At 38.8% G+C, this 17,983-nt stretch overlaps 1 protein-coding gene across 6 annotated transcripts in view; it reads right to left on the bottom strand.

Moving 5' to 3' along the window:
* The window catches only part of FHIT (fragile histidine triad), a 1,224,031-nt gene that overhangs the window by 1,181,440 nt on the left and 24,608 nt on the right, over positions 1-17,983 (bottom strand). For all 6 annotated transcript variants that reach the window (XM_012720560.1, XM_012720561.1, XM_012720559.1 and 3 more), the window contains exon 2: positions 12,494-12,542. The gene's annotated coding sequence lies outside the window, so the exon portion shown is untranslated. The remainder of the gene's footprint in view (positions 1-12,493; positions 12,543-17,983) is intronic.

The raw sequence follows: 17,983 nt of genomic DNA, 5'->3' as shown, positions 1-17,983 counted from the left end.
TCAGGAGAGGTCTGCTGTACCACGTGGTTGCCTCCAGGGCGGGGATTGAACTCATGCTCAAGTGACTTTAGCTTCTAAGTGCTGTGCTTTAACCCACTGTGCCACCAGGAAGAGCCCCAATTCTCTGATCTTTTTTTCATTGACCTTAACACCTAGCTCTTTCTCAGCCAAACAGATAACCAATTTATAGAAAAAGAGATCAAGTAAATCTGACTGTCAACCATTAATGTATGTATGAAAAATGATCAACTTTCAGACAAGAGTATTTGCATGCCTAAGGCTTTCCCCAGATTATGCCAACCACATCCAAAATTGGCAAAGAACATAGTACAAATACCATAGAAACAAAAACATTTTTTCAGCGAAACCACAAGTTCCCCTTCCCTGGTCCTACCAACAAAAATCTGCTGTACTCTTTCGTATAAAGTGCTCCTTTTTACAAGTTGTATAGCCAAGATGAAGTTACTGAACATCTCTGACATTTCTAACCTCATCTGTTAAAAACTCAAAAATAATATCTACTGATGGAGGATGAAAATAGAAAAACTGGAAAGAAGGTACCAGAAGACCAGAAACCTGGCTCACACAATGCTAAGAGCTGGAGGTGGGGAGAAGGGATTAACACAGCCATCAACCCAAGTATAGGAGCCAAGAAAATCCTCAGGCACCAATGCCTAGATTACAAAGCATAAAATCCAAGCAGGTATCAGATTGCTATAGAAAGGCTCAGACTCAAAAGGAAAGATATGGAGATGGTCCCTTGTAGAATCTCCAGCCCAGTTCAAATTCTAAAGTTTATTCAAAGTCAGCAGCAAACAGACCACTCCACACTGGAGTGAACCCCTCCCAAAGACAAGAAGTCTATATCAGCATAATCTCTACACTGACAGGGAGCAGCAGTCCTTCTGCCCAACTGTGACTGTGCAGGTGCTACTTTTCACCACCACTTTACCTCTCTGCAGGGCAGCAGTCTTCTGACTACCTGTGACCTGTACCATGCCAGGGCTTCTCTTCACTGACCTCCTTCAGCAGAGGCAACCCAGGTGTCTCTCTTAGCAAAGCAGTCCCTTTTGGGGCAATCCTTTCTGTCTGTTTGTGCCTATGTAAGTATCCTTTATTCTTCTCTCCCTTGTATAAAAAACTCACCCTTTTGGAATAACTAACATCTCTGTATCATGGGGAAACTTGCCTAGGAAACTAACCTATGCTGGTGAAAGGGAGTCAGGGGAGCTCTGCTGAAACCTTTCCCAGAGTCACCTAATGGGCACTGGGGAAATCAACAGACTAAAAAAAAGTCAGATGTTACATTGTAACAACATGAAGTTATTATGCCATTGATACTTATCATGGTATTGGGATCTCCTCCAAAAATGTAGCCTACATATTTAGTTTATGATTCACATTGGGCTCAGTGCCTCTACCCAGGACATCTGACATCTCAGTTGTTGCCCTTCCAAGCAGATTCATGCAGCTTTCTGCTCACATACCCCCTTTGGGCTGTCTACTCATGTATACAGTTATTCATTATGACTAACTATATGCATAGACAGCGACTTTGGTGTCAAACTGAATAGCCCCATAAACCTCTAATCCAAGACTGCCAAACGCATTACATAAGAAACAGGAAGAAAATCGCATTCATTTCCTTGAGCTGAAGAGACAGAAGCAGACAGCTAGAGGTCCAACTGCTGGGAGGTCCACAGCAGCAGAACAGGATCTAAACTCTGAGGTGCATCAGGGTCAGAAACCTTACAGTCACAAATTCTGAGTGTCTGCTAGCAAGTATGTTAACACGAATAAAAGATGAACTATTTTGCAAGGGAATCATTTTGACTAGGCAGAACCAATGTGCATGCTAACTGCCAGGACACATTCCTATACCTGTGATCTAGTGCACCTTTATTATGATTCCATGTGCCTCTCCTAGGAAGAATTGCTCCAAGAACATAAAGTGGGGAAGTACCTTTTGTCATCTGCCAGCATCTAAGTGAAGAGTCACAGTGGGAGGGGGAGATAATGACCTGAAGGGATGGCCTCAAGTCATCAAGAGTTCACTATAATGAACACTGTTTAAACAAGGGAACTTGCATTTCCTCAAAAGACAGTCAAATAATTGGGAGTGAATCTAAGAACTTTAGAAAAGAGCGGCACATTTCCCCACTGACACAACTGTATTGAAAAATCAACCCCTGGCTCTAAGGAAAATGAAAAAACACAACTAGTGATTTCTAGCATGGCATTCAATCTTCATTTTTGTGATCCCTCAATTCTCAGTTCAAGTATAAACAGACTTTTTCCCCCTGAAGTAGGAAAAGATTAAGTAGGCAAGATATTTTCTGAGTTCTGTGTAGCATATGTTCATAAGCTTTCCTTTTGTAGCATTTATGGATTCATTCTAGAATAGGGTTAAACTGGAGCAAAGCAATTTGACATGCTTGCATTTGCTTTATCAGAAGCAAGTACTGTCCGCAGGGGCTACCCTGACCTGAGCAACAAAGATGTTTCCTGGAACCCTGAGGGGATGCTGATTATTTTCCTTAAAGGGATGCTCAAGTTGAGCCATGCTCCTTGCACAACAGTAAATGAGCTTCATGTAAATTATCCCCAAGAAATGGTAGCCCAGGGCACAAGATTGATCATTATTATGCAAACTTAATTTCTGAACTTCAACAATCACCCTACAGTAATACCTGCACTGCCACACAGCCTCAGGTCAGCATCCCAAACCAGTCTAAGGGCCACATGCGGCAGCAGATGTGCTTTCCAAATCTGTGCACCCACTTCTATATGCTATGTCCACATGACAAATCACACTGCAACTCTTAGTGATGATGTGATAAAGGATCTTTTAAAGTTCACTACATAGTGATAAGTGGGAAAAACAGTATCATTTTTCACAAAATATGTGTAGATAGAGAATTGTCTGGAGCAAAATACCCCAAAATGTCATATGTTGGCACTGGATTATGAATCATTTCTACTTTCATTCTATTTTCTTCTCTTTGCTGATCTGCTCCCAAATATCCTAAAAACAAACATACTATTATAATAGGAATAAATTAATTATAGTGAGTTAAAGATACAGACTGGCATTTACAAAAGGATTTCTCATTGGCAAGCAATCATTTCCATTAAAATAATGTAATTGACCTGGGAAAGAACTACCATGTATCTCACATTCACTCTTGTTATTACCACCACTAATCACTACTTCTTAGGCACCGGCTGTATGTAGTGCCTGGAGGCATCAGGGTTCAATTAGACAACTCAGGTAGTCACTAAGTTCTTATATCAAGGGGGCCCTATTTTGTATTATGAAAGTTAAGAAACAGAAAAGCAGCATTTAGTAGGTGTTAATCCATCTGCTTGACCTAGATTCTACTTTCTAGAGAATCACTCCCAATTCTGCCAAATAAAATTAAGGCAGCTGGGTGAATGGAACTTCTGACTTAAGCAAGGATGGGTCCCTAACCTACATCAAGTCATTCAGACGCTTTTCCCCAGAGTAAAGGAGTTGAAGTAGAATAACTCCTATTAGTCTCTGTAGGCCCCTTGGAATGGGAGAGGGAAAGCTGCAGGAGGCAAAGGGAGATCTGGCTATACAGAGCACTGGGCAGCCAGTGTACAAAATAAAACAGGGTAAGACAGTCACATGTGGCATGTACTTTAGGATGGGGAAACTGCAAGACAGTGTAGAACAGATGTATGTGATCCACTCCTGCTAAATCTTGAGGATCAACCACTTCCTGATCCAATGTCTAACAAGGCTCTGTGCCCAGCCTGCCCTCAACCAGTAAATTGTTCTGTGGTCTTATAGTGAGTGTCATATCTTTTATTACTTTTGTTGTCTGTTTTGTTTTGTTTCTTGAAAACAAATGATTCCTAATGAAGGGAAACTAAATATGCCACCCTAAGGTATGCCATTTTGGCAAACTGGTTATTTTGAATTAAACTTACATGAGAAACAGCTGGTATAGGAAAGACAGTGAAACATGTAATAGTGCCCCTGAAATCATGAACTAAACCTCCCATGTAAAAGGTACCCTCCCTGCATTAGGAAGATTGGAGGCATCCCTGTCACCAGAGAATGGGAACAAAGAACCAAGAAGATATACAATGGGTTTGCTAAATTATATAAACAGCCAGATGGATGGACCCTCTGCCTGGGCCACAGCTAAGGGTGGCCACACCCACCCACAGTAAGGGTGGGTCCCTAACCTACATCAAGTTATTCAGATATTAATGACTATACTAATAATGTATATTCGTTTCTTTGCTAATTTACTACCTCAAACCCAACCCTCGTTTTCTTATTAACTTTTCACAAAAGTACTGACTTTCTGCCTAAAAGGTATAAAAGCTTCCTATTTTGGAAACTCATGAGTCTTTTTTTTATAGGGTTCACTAGATTCAAGAGTAAATTTGTTTTTCTTTCATTAATCTGTTTTATGTCAATGTATTATTAGGCCATCCAGAGGACCTAGAAGGAAAGAGGGGAAAGATTCCTTCCATACTCTACACTAAGAAATTTTTATAGCTATGAAAACAATGAATCCTCTTCGCCATCTGCATGGATGATTCCTTCCTTTTCTCTTTCCTTCAGCTCTGCTAAAATTGCATTGGCTCAGAATCCCTCCCTGACCAACCCACACATGGAGATTTGTTCTGTTTTGCATCCTGTTAGTAGGATTTAACAAAAGTTTTAACTATAGATGCATGGTTTGTTTACTAGTGATGATCTGCTCCCTCCCTTGAGTATGAAATCATCAGCAAGGCCCATCTTTCTTGCTTTTCATACAGCACATTCCTGGCACATTACAAGAGTCAGCAGTGTTAAATGAATACTCAAATAGACAAGTCTATATTAATTCATTTGCTATACAAATCATTATTGAGCACTTACAATTTGTAAAACATGGTATTTTCTCCACAAGGGAAAAATTCATAAAAGGGTATTAGATCTATTGACAAAGAAATATCCCCACAGCATGAACAGCTAAGGTCCTACCCAACAACTATACCCGCTTCTGATTTACAGGTAAAACATAAAACCTCAATTTTCTTGAGATGTCCTTCCTCCCTAACACCATGTGCCCAGGTCTGACTATGTCAGCTGTGGAGTAAATCATGATTAGTTTAAATCAGAAAATGAGTTACAGTTATTCAAATATCCATTTCTTTAAACCCCAGAATAGCCAGACAGGCCCAAAGTCAGGGTAGCCCCTACCCATACACCCACATACACACCACACTTAACACATCATCCAGCTCCCACTCTATGGAACCTCTGTGCTTACTTACTGTGCTAATCAAATGTCATCATTTTCCATGGGTGCCATGGCAAGAACAAAGTTAGCAAGCACCAATTGAAGTCAGTAAATGTAATATGTGGGCCAGCATCTGATTCAGGAAGGCATATTTGGCTACAATCAGCCAAATGAGAGATGAAGGCATCCTACTGCTAATGGTGGGTGCAGAGGTGGGGGTGGGGGGTGTAAGAGAAAGTTCTCTTACTTTATAGAGGGACACAATGAATAGACTGTCTCTTTTTCCAGTGGACATTGTTTTAGTGTTTCTGTGGCTTTCCAAAATGGAGCAGCCAGTTTATAACCATGAAAACAGTCGATGTAAGGACCAAGTCAACATACTGAAGATGACAGAAGAAAAAGAGGAATGTTGACTTTAATGACATTACTGAGCCACTCAATTAACAGAATTTGGAGCTGACCCCCATCAGCCAGTCTTGTTCCTTGAAGTAATTCATTTTCCTTATTCTGGTGAGTCTTATTTTGTATTCAAATGTATGTTGGTAGAGAAATTCACAAAATAATTGACATTGCTTAGCAATCTGTCAACAGTGTAGTGCTCAAAATCTATTCCCTGCTGCATATGACAACCATCAAAGGAACCCTGGTGGGTCCCCAGTTGCTTGGCACCATAAAAAGCGAATTGATATTGGATTCCAGACATTGAAGCCAGAATTCTGTAGTGCTGCCCATCAATCATGACATCCATAGGGCTCAGCAGACAGACATGGGAGTGGGGAGGTCCTTATTACCCTTTAAATTCCCCTTAATGTTTAATCATTTTGGGTTGACTTTTTTACTATAAGCAGTCAAAAGAATCTTCACTGATAAATCTATCTTCATATAATTAATAGTAAATTTATGTGACCTCCTTCAATCAAAGACACAGGATAAAATGGTGTAGAGAATCATGATTTGGTCCACATCCCTTCCAGTCTTTCAGCAATGGGTCTTAAATAAATCTTTTCCTAAAGGAAGACAACTGAAATGCCAGGAAAAGATTCACACAAGAACCTACTGTGAGATCATCTGACACTTGCTTCATCCTGAGAGTCATAAAGCACTCCATAAATGCCTGCGAATCACCTTCCTTAGTGGTAAATTTGAGGCTGATTAATCTAAAGACATCAGTATGTACATTTTGCTCTCCCTCCGTGTATATTTTTCCCTTCCTGATCTAAGAAAATGGACAGATTTTTGCACAACCTTAGCGTCCTGGGCAGGTCTAGAAGCAGAAGGCAAACACGGATAATCCTTAAAATCTGGCACTCGTAAGGATTTTTTCAAAAATCTAAATTCATTGAAAGATATGTGCTAGACACCAGCAGGAAAGACAAAAATAAAGATAATTTAAGGCTATTTTGTTTTGTTTAAAACTTTTGTTTCCTTGATCTTATTTATGTAAAACAGAGCTTAATTAAAACTGGGGAGAAGTGAGGTATTCCAGTTTGTTAAAGAAGTGAAAGCTGAGCCTTCTTGGAGCTCTAGGGGTTAAGTCTCAGCCTTATTACCTCTCTGGCCTAAGGGAGCTAAACCACATGGCACAGCAGACCTTTCTTGTGTCACCTACTGCTCTGCTCAGGAGTATATTTCAGTAAATCTATCTGCTCTGCTCATAACTCTGTCTCTAGTGAATGCTCTCATCCCCTGCACCTCTGGCCTACACCCCAGTTCTTATATGCATAAATAAATAAAAATAGATCTTCAAAAAAATATAGTAGTAAAGGCTATTTCTCTGATCCCTACTAGGACTCTAGGGAATTCACAACACTTTTTTTTTAAAGATTTATTTATTTATGCATAGAATGACTGAAGGTGTAGGCCAGAGGTGTGAGGGATGACAGGATTCACCAGAAAGAGCAGGGAGCAGAACAGGTAGCTCTACTAAAGTGCACTGCAGAGGGGAGCAGCAGGAAAGATAAGAGAGATCTTTTGTGCCATATGGGTCAGCTCCCTGGCTGGCCTGGGTTAGAACTAGAGCTGCAGTGGGTAGGGGTAACTGGATAGTGGTCTTTAAATCCTATGCCACCAGGGAGGATTTTTGATGGGGGTGCTGAGAGGATGCTACTCAGCATAAACAGAGTGAACTAAAGTTTGGCTGAATAGCCTGTGCTATGGCAGATCTGCAACACTTCTTTATTAATGACTGGGGACCAGACACCCATACACCACTGAGATAGCACTTGCCATCATTTAGAGGAAAAAAATGTAACTAAGTATGCAAACTTTAAATCACAATGCAAACTCAATTTAGTTAGTTTTGTTTTTCCTCTCTGAAATACTAGTCCTTTTACTCTACTGTCTCATGCTGTTTGCATTTTTTTTCTATTTTATTTTTAATTGACATGACAACTCATGAGCTCCCAAAGGACATCACACTACCAAGTCAAGTCCCCACTATTTATTCAATACATTCCTACAAATCTGTTACCTTAAAAAAAGGAAAAAATAGGCCCTCCCTGGTGGCGCAGTGGGTTAGGACACACCACTGCAAGCTAGTGACAGCCACTTCAGTGCGAGTTCTATCCTTATCCTGGAGGAGATCACATAGCGCAGCAGATCTCTCCTACCTGTCCCACTGCTCCCCTCAACAGTGCATTTCATCAGTCTGCCTGCTCTGCTCCCCACTCTGACTCTGGTGAAGCCTCTCACGTCCCCTGCACTTCTGGCCTGTGCCCCAATCTGTATACATAAATAAATAAATCTTAAAAAAAAAAAAGGAAAAATAACTATAAGATCATCAGTTCAATTGCTTATGAACATTACTAAATATTTTCATAATATTCAAATAAAAGGCAGGAATAATGTTTCATTTTAATTTTCTCTAAACATTATCATAGCCACTCATGAGAAACAACTATTTTCTCAATGTGCTGAGAATTAGTGGATCCTGAATATAAATAAGTGTTCTATATATGTGGCACTTCAAATAGTTGAGAGTCCCAAATAATACAAAAGCATTTTCAAGTCACACATGGAATATGAAGTGATATGTTCCTGAAGGAAATCTCCTCTAATAATACTTAGTTACTTCAGAGGGTGCTGGGAAGCTCTATTAACACCAACAGAACACAGATCTTCAAATAAAAGAACTATAGAAATGCAAAGTATTATTATTATAGTTCTGAAATAATTTCACACTTAGGGATGAGAAAACCCCAGGCCAAATTTTACTGCTTTTCTCCTTGCCCAATAAATAAGAAATGCCACAATCAGGAGGGTGGGAAGGGGAATGAAAATCAAATAGAACAAAGACTTTAAAGTTTCTCTTTATTTGGGTTTTACATTCCCCTGGATGTTATTTTAGGAGATACTCAGAAAAGTCCCTGTAAGATCAGGGTTAAGTACAGGGACAATGCTTTTAGACAAGACAAAGTAACAACTAGATGAGCTAAAAAAAAAAAAAAAAAAAGAAGAAGAAGAATCTTATCCACTTCTATGGGGCACAGTTCCTCCCAAAGCCTTTGACAAACTTAAAAATGACTGGGTAAATAATTACTTGAATCACCCATGAGTGTGATCTTGAAATGAGGTGGGAAGTAATATTCTAACCTCAGTCTCAGATCTTCACCCACTGACTCCATTAACAAATCCAGAGGAAAGCCAGAGAGCAAGGGGGTCCATGGAATGCATGCAACAGAGGTTAGCCTCCTAGAACATGGGGTCTTTCAGGGAAGGGAGGAGATGCAGGCACAAACAGGTAACACCGTGCACAAGCACTAGACAGGGTTTTGACTTGTTTAATTTACCCCCTTTCCCAGTCAGTTTCATAAAACAAGCCCCCCATTTTGTAATCCATTTAATACATGTGTGGAATAATAATAATGTATTGATGTTATAAAGAACTTTACAATTTGTTAAGCACTTTCACATACATAATCTTTATGTCATCCTCCAAACAGCCCTATGTAGTAAATAGGGATAGAGTTATCCCAATTATACAAGTGAGGAATCTGAAAGCTTAAGAAAAATTAGTTATCTTGTTCAGAATCATAAAGCTAGCAAGCAGCAGTCTAAACTGGAAAGCAGAATGTTTCCTAACACCTCAGCTAAGGATCTTTCCACCATATAATGTTGTTGTGCTATTTATTCAGTGTAGGAATGCAAAATTGATATCCTTATGAAAAATCATTAACCATCTTTGTTCTGGGCACTGTACAAAACACAAAAGTAGTCAACATACAAGACACAAGGGGAAATAGAGCAAACTTGCCTATTCCATTCTCAGAAACTACAAGTAATGTCAGAGACCAAAGTAATTGAATTTTCAATCACATTTTGCACATCATTGAAAAGAAGGTGCTCAGTAGGGGCAAGAAAAGTGTTCAAAAGAGAAATAAATTTTAGGGAAAGTAGAAAAATAGATAAAGAATTTGTTTGGGGAAACTGGAGTAAATTGAAGGAAAAGAGATCCACTTCACAATCCTCATGCTGCTAACAAGCCAACCCCCAGGAAATTGGAAGTATGCCCCTTCTGTTTCCCCCCTCTCTTTTCCAATCCCACATGCACACATAACTTTTCAGAGCTTAAATAAGGGGTCAAGAATGATGTCTTTTTACAAAACGCAGGAGTTGGGGGGGTCCACAAAAATTACCTATTTTTGGAAAACTGATTGGAAAAAAGCTGTTCATTTTTTAATCTCTATCCAAATATTCAGCTACTTATACATGATGGAAAATTAATTATTAATTAATTAATTAAATGGTAAATCAATTAAATGGTATTTTAATTATAAATCTCCCCAAGTTCCCCCATGTATTCTAAACCTAGCTCCTAGATAGATAAATCTTTTGATCAGTTAAGTCTCTGTGGTTCCGAGCAACAGAAACCAATTGGCTACTTTAGTAAGGATCACTGAGAGGAAAGTGGAGGCTCTACAAATCCATGACAAACTGAAAAATAAATTTGGAGACCACTAATAACAAAAAAGACATGGAGTCTGGAAAATGGAAATTGCTTCAGTGGTTTCATAGCAGATACTTCTGAGCAGAATGCTCACTGTAAAGAAGAATCCTTTAGTTCAAGACTCAAGTCTCAAAGAAAGTGTATCCAGTTTTCAAAGCTATGGTCATGCACCTATCCCTAGACTGACTGGTTACATTACACTAATCTAATTATGTCAAAAGAACATAAAGGTACCATTAGTATTGGGAAACCCATATAAGATAGGGATGAGGGTGTGGAAGCAGTGGAGAAGTAAGTTCTTCTCTACTTACTAAGATTTTCTTCAAAAATCCCCTGAGAATCTAACTACCAGTAAATCATAATCTCTTAAGATTATAATAATTATTAATTGACCATACAGCTAAAGAAGTACTTGTCCTGATGCCTACAAAACATCAACCTCAAAACATTTTATTTCCAGACACCTCACTTCTCATAATACCTGAAAGTTATCTTTTCATTTGATTGCTAAAGACAAAGTAGAAATTACCGCATGTTAACAACATGCTGATTTTGAAAACTCTCCCCAAAAGTAGACATCTCAAAATACCTAATGAATAAATTCATATGATTGCTAATATTCGTGATGATACAGATGATAGTAATTATTAACAAGAGCAGCAGCATTTAAGACCTACTGAGTGCTTATGTTGGGCCAGGATCTGCTTTGTAAAACTTTGACACACAATAATTCACTTATCTCCACACCAACCCACCAACCTTGAAAAAAAAACAATATTATTATCCCTATTTCACAAGTTAGGACACTGACACCTCCAGGAGGTAAATAGCTTTTTTGTGGTCCAACAACTAATAAAAGTCAAACCAGGACAAAAACCCATGCCTGGCTCTAGAATACTAATTCAACAAAGGATTTTCTTTGAGAGTAGAGGACATGAATTGCACTGTTGTGAAAACCCTGTCCAAGAGGAACGTGAGTACCATGAGGCTAAAGATCACAGGCTTTCAACATGACATATCCTCACATACTCCAATAATTATGAGAATTTCTTCATAAACACTACCAAGTACAGCTTCGTTCCAAAATGTGGCTCAATGGAAGTTAAATGGCTGAAAGTAATCCCCTTCATGAGAAAGGTTTTTCTTCAATCATAGCCAAGAGTTGAAGAAAACTAAACAGCTTTCATGGACCAGCTTAGTCACCTAAGGGTGTTTTATTATAGTGCATGTTTTAATTAATAAAAATGGATTTTTCCCCTAATTTTCCTATAAAATTCTTTTTTTCCCTCAAAATAACATTAAAAATTCAGCCCAGCAGTAGATTTATCATTAACTTAGGAATAAGTTAAAATACAAGGTAAGTCAAAATGTCTCTTCAGTTTTAACTAAAGTGGTCAAGTCATGACTGATGAAATAAAGATGACAGAAAATCTAAAATTGTCAAAAACATAATCGATGATGGAAACAAATGTACAATTATGGAATATTTCACCCTGGCAACCAAAGACTCTTCATGAAACCACAGTTCTATAATTCCCCAGAATGAATTCTTTAAATTAAAATACTTCATGCAGAACAGAAATTAAACAATGAATCAAAGAACAATGCTGTACAGGGGATGCTTATAAATATATCTACCAAAGAGGAAACAATTACACTTTTCCATGAAAAAAACAACTCAACTGTAATGTTTCATAGAAGGCTGAGTAGGAACCTTTCCCATTGCTTCAAACTTGGAAGTACATTTCCTGTAACTTACTTAGAGTTCACAGTGGCTAGAGAGAATGAAATTAGCTACCCTGAACTGGCTGGTTTTCTTCTTTCTACAAAACCAGCTCTTCCGCGCAACTGCACAACTGACTTTCATGATAAACTTCATCCAACCCAATTGAAATGGCACTCTCCATTTTATTTTAAATGTTTTATGTGACCAGATGATTTTATTTAACTATTGACCAGAAGTGGTACAAGAGCATTCTTTTTTCATCCAGCATTAATCTTAGTAAACTTAGTTTCATTGAAATATCTTAACTACTGAGAAGAAAGCAGAAGTCAGCAAGCATACAATTGCATTTGGCTACCCTCAGCACATCATCTTATTTCTTCCTGCTCTCTGCTAACTATTGCTCAGCACTTTTGCCTATACGGGAGGACAAGCAGGTGGTTAACGAAGTTGCCCTGTCAGCTATATCTTTAATCCCAGTGTTTAAATCTCTGAATAAAAGAAAAATCAATGTTGTAAAGGCAATGTTTGTCAAGGCCATGTAATAAATACACTTACCTTTACAGACTGTTCTCAATGGATTTCCCTTCTTTGCTGAGCTTCAAAGCTACAAAGAGATAAAAATGGAAGCAATGAGTTATCTGAGAGTAAAACACCAACCATTTTCTCTCCATGTCTCTAAGTAGAATTTCCACCTGCTATATGGTGCTAGCCAAATAAACTATGGATAAAACTGGCACCTCATACCTCCAGCACAAGAGACCAATAAAAGACACAGTCATTAACTGAAAACAGCAAACACACCTACCCAGAATTGAATCACTCAAATCTGGCTCGATCTACAGTCAAATATTTAGGGGTATAAACTCAACAGAATTCAAACAGCTTATACAATGGAGAGCTGAAAATCAAAATAAATATTTAACATATACTCAATATAACCAAACATTTTATTTCCTGGTATCTCTTCTGTCACCTTTCCTACATTCTATTTCCATAGACCTCACTTTATTTGGGAGATCCTATCTCACTTATATGAAGTGTATGATTCTCCCAGTCAGACTTCACCATTTGCCTCTCGGAACACAATGCTTTTTTCTCTAGGTAGAGTTCAACCTTCTCTCAATTGAGAGAAATATAAAAAACAGAGAAAGCTATACTTCATACTTCAAATGAAACCTTATTATGCTAAGTTAAGTTCTCTGTGCTTGAAACAGACTGTGCATTAACCATACACAAATCAAAAGATAGGCAATCTGGGAAATTATACTTGTTAAGCAAAAATAGTAACTTAAGGTTTCAAGAGGCGAATTCTATAAGGGCCCCATATTATTCATATGGTGATTCCATAATCAAAACTAACTGTAATTTGACTCTTTCTCTCACATTTGGCTAGTTCTAATATCTCCTAAAGGTACATAGTTGAGAATAGCCAACCACTCCATGGTTTTCACATTGTTCTTTTATTCTTTAAATGTCTTAAGTAATCGTTTTATCCCTTAAAGGACTATTTCCTTCACATCCTCCCCTACAACCATCAAACACATTATGACTGATGCCTGACCCTCAAAGAACAAGACCATATTTATAGGCTGTAAATCTTGATGTGTTAATGCAGCATATTTCTTCTCCCCATGGCTTATATGAATTGTAATAAGGTTAGCAGAAGCATAGTTTGGACTAGACAAAATAGTATAATAATGCATTTTGAAAAATATGAGAGATTTATATCTGAATACATAGATACTGACTTGCATCTCTTCCTACCATTTCATAAACATCAAAATATCAAATATAAGTAGTAATTTTTTAAGTTGTGTGTGTGTGCAGCAATCTAAAAAGAAAGGAAGAAACACAATATGGAAAGAAAGATAATGTATAAAAGATATGAATCCTCATGGAAAAACTCCAAGACCTAAACAACATAAATAAAAGCAAATTCACACATGGATATATCAAAAAGAAATCACAAATACCAAGATAGAAAAAAAAAATCTAAAGTCAACCAGAAAGAAAAAAACAAAACAGACTCTGCAACTTGTCATTGGCAAAAATAAAAGCAAGACAGCAATGGAATAACATGTTGAAAGTGCTAAGGGGGACAAAAAGCTCAGTGGAATTTCTATAGCCATGCTAAATCAATCACTCAAAACAGAAAAATAAGGACATTATGCAGGGGAAAAAGATTATTTACTGCTCACAGTACTTTTCTTTTGCTGATAGATTTACTTGAATAAGAAGGAATTAGTCACAAAAGGAAGAAGGAACACAATGCAATGATATGCAAAGAAATTAGTACATATGATAGTAAATCTACTAAACTGAATAATGAATAGTAGATACTGAATAATAATCACTAAACCTGGTTGTAAACACCAACAATACCTACACTGAGCAAATGTTAGGGTTTGCAAAGGTGAAAGGGGACTCAAGGTGAGACTGGTGTTAAAACAGACCTCTGTCCCCACCTTAACCATATAAAGCCTGGGACAGCCACTCAGTCTAAGGTCTTCAACTACTACTTTTGTCTATGTTCATATTTTACAAACTTTCATAGGTTTTAAAAACATATGAACTTTGTTCAAACCAGCCCCAGATTCCATACTAATACACCAACAAATTCAATAAATCCTTAACTGCACGTGTATTCTAGTCTCTGTGTACACCTCAGGTACTGGGCATGTGTCCTAGTCTGTATACGTGTGCTAGTTACCTGTTATGGAGCAGGTCTGGATCCAAAATTTTCATGCCAGTGCCCAAAGTACACATCTCTGGATAAAACTCGAGACTAGCTACTCCAAGTAAACTCATCTTTTTCATGTTTACCTTAGCCCCAAAATCCAAGGTCCTAAACCTCTTCAGGCCATAAAAACATTTTTATCTGCAGTTCCAGTGCCTCATACCACTTCCCACTCCCCTTATGCCTAACTTATCTCCATTTTATTCTAGAGAAGACAGACTTGAACCTGCATGTGACCTCCTGCAAGACATGAATTACATTTGAATGTATCCAAATAGGTTTGGGCTTTAGCTGCTCCTAAAAGACATAAACATGGAAGAAGAGCAGTATAAGCCAATAACAGAGATTCATCTTGGTGGTTTTTCAGAGAATAGACTCCAGAAAATCTTTACCAAACACTTCCAAGCCACTACATATTCCCCAGCTCCCTTAAAGAACAGTTTGAGTTTAAACAAACATTTTTTTCAAATATAGAAACTCCCTTTGATTGTGATTCATCTTCTCCCAATTGAAACTTATCACTGCACCCAACTGCATCTTACTTTAGGCAACACGTCCAGAACTGTGGGATCTGCCTCCACTATTACATTCTGCAGAACTCCCCAGACTTGACGGCCATTTTAAGGGATTGGTTACTGACATTTAAGTCTTTCACAATTACCCACATACCTAGGAAAGAAGTCTGTTCATTCAGGAGTGAAAACAGACTCACGAATAAAGACACAATAAATTTGGTTCTCATTTTTAATTTTTATGATATGTTCGGTAAGCTGTTACTGCAGACAAATACTGCAACATTCTTTCAAATGACAGTCAATTTTAAACTAGGAGAAGATTCTGAAACCTTTTTCTATGTATAAGTGAAAACCAGACAGCTGGGAAACAGAGCCCTGGTTAAATAACTTGATAAATGAATATTTTAAGCATATTGAATTAGTTGAGAATCTACACACTGATTTAAACCCTCACAAGGAGAGCAGAACAATCCCTGCAACACTTCTCAGATATATTCTCTAAAGTTCTATTTCAATTTATATGTATTTATTACAGAGATTTTCAGAATTTTTGAAACCCTGGCATAGTTAGTACATAAGCAGATGGTCAGAATAAGTCTCAGTTTTTTGTTATGTACCTAGAAATTGTCAAAATGCAGGTGAAAGTCTATCGGACCATACATTCTACAAATAACACATCCATTCTGCTCCTTACTGAAACTACATGCTCTAGGACAGTATCTGGCACATAATATATACTCAACATGATTTGATTAATGAAGGAATATTAAAAGTTTGCAACAGCGGCACTCTCTGGTGGCGCAGCGGGTTAAAAGCACAGCACTAAGAAGCTAAAGCCACTTCAGCATGAGTTCAATCCCAGCTTGCCCTGGAGGTGACCACATGGCTCCTGACCCGCCCGCTGCTCCCCTCAGCAGTGTGTTTCCTTGATCTGCCTGTTCTGCCCCCCACTGTGAAGCCTCTCACCACCAGGCACCTCTGGCCTATACCCCAGTTCTATATGCATAAATAAGTAAATCTTAAAAAAAAAAAAAAAGTTTGCAACAGAATTGAGATTAATTTTGTCTATTCATTTTTGTTCGTTTTCCTATCCTTTTCTCAATTTATACTCTAGGTTTTCATAAAATGAGAAGATCACTAGGACCCTCCCTGGTAGTGCAACAGGTTAAGGCACAGCCCTGTGAAGCTATCTGCAGCTGCTGCAGCACAAATTTAAACCCTCACCAGCGAGGAAACCTACGTGGTGTGGCAGACCTCTCCTATCTCGTCCACTGCTCCCTCAGCAGTGTACTTTATCAATCTGCCTGTTCTGCTCCCTACTCTATCTCTGGTGAGTCCTTTCACCCACCCCTGCATCTCTGGGCCAGTTCTGTATGCATAAATAAATAAATCTTTAAAAAAAAAAAAAAAGAAAGAAAAGCTCTCTCTATATAGAAATCTATACTTCTGTGGCCTAACTCACACACACTCAAAACACAACACACTTTTCACCATACCTGTTCATGTATGTGTGTCAAATGCTGTCATATTTGCCAGGCATAAGCAAAGTAAATTTAACAAGAGGCATAAGCTCTGGGAAATCACTAGGTGACAGCTGAGGAACAGAATACCAATCAGCCAATAATTAGCACCTTAAAATTCAGAGAGTTTGTGACAAATCAAATTCCATGTAATCTCAGAGAGCATGACCCTGGCAGGGTTGGTGCCCTGGCAGTAAGGAGTCCAGTGGCTTTGTCTGACCACCCAGACAGGATGAAAAGTACCATGGCTAGTCTAATCCCAGGGGAGACATTGACAGTGTGACATTTGCACAGGGATGCCCTAACGTGGCCCCAGCATGTTTTCTCAGAATGGGATGACATTTTAAGTCAAACAGCTCTGCTCCCAACAGCACACACCCTCCCTAAATTCTAATAACCTGAATTTGAGAAAAAGAGGTTCCTCTCAGAGAGAAATTGAGATTGTGCAGATGTAATGTTAAGACAACCAATTGTTAAGGAAGGTCAAACCATACAGTCAGTATTTAATTTTATTCACTATCATTCTATCATCATCTAGACCTCAATAGCCTTCATCTAAAACTCGGTTCTCCTTTGAGCAAAACCCTGTTCCTGGAGTCACATTGGATACTTTTCCATAAAAGTTAAAAGTTGTGCTACCAATATGTGTGGAGAGGGACTGTCAGCACACTGTGTCCCCACCAAAAGCCTGCTGCCTGGAACTGGTCCAATGTGAGTCTATCCAAGGAAACAAGCCACCACTGTAACTGCCATGTCCAACATCTAAGGTCACCTTTCTTATAGGACAGATTCATTCTAACAGAAGAAACAGAGAGGTTCGAGAACACCAACTTCCCATCTGACTTTTACAGTTGTCCAAATGCCTTATGGAACACACCCTAAAGAGGAGTCCAAGATGAAGGTCCCAGCCTCCAGCCAGCACTCACAGTAAAGGCTATGCCTCTGTGTGGTTTGAATGTTCTCTTACCCCACATCAAGGGTGACTGTTCTGCCAGGGCCCCACTCCACTACAGGATCAGACAGCAGCCTGTGCTCCTCCTGGCTCTTGGCCCAAAGCTCGATGGCTCAGCTACGTCACTGCAGCGAGGGAGTCTAGTTGTGCCCTCCTCTGAACTCTCCATCTGGAAGATTCCCTGGCCTCCTTCCCTCTCATTTTTAATCTGACAGACCCTGTTGGACAGGGAAATTCAGAGCAGACCAAAGTTCATCTTCCCTTCCCTGCTTCACGGCTGGCATAATCACAGGAGCAAAACGAGGTTGGCATGTACCAGGA

This window comes from Condylura cristata, unplaced genomic scaffold, assembly GCF_000260355.1.
Source record: "Condylura cristata isolate star-nosed mole 26May11 unplaced genomic scaffold, ConCri1.0 scaffold00004, whole genome shotgun sequence".
In the NCBI taxonomy this organism is placed as follows: Eukaryota; Metazoa; Chordata; class Mammalia; order Eulipotyphla; family Talpidae; genus Condylura; species Condylura cristata.
This window is presented reverse-complemented; position numbering and strand designations above follow the sequence as displayed.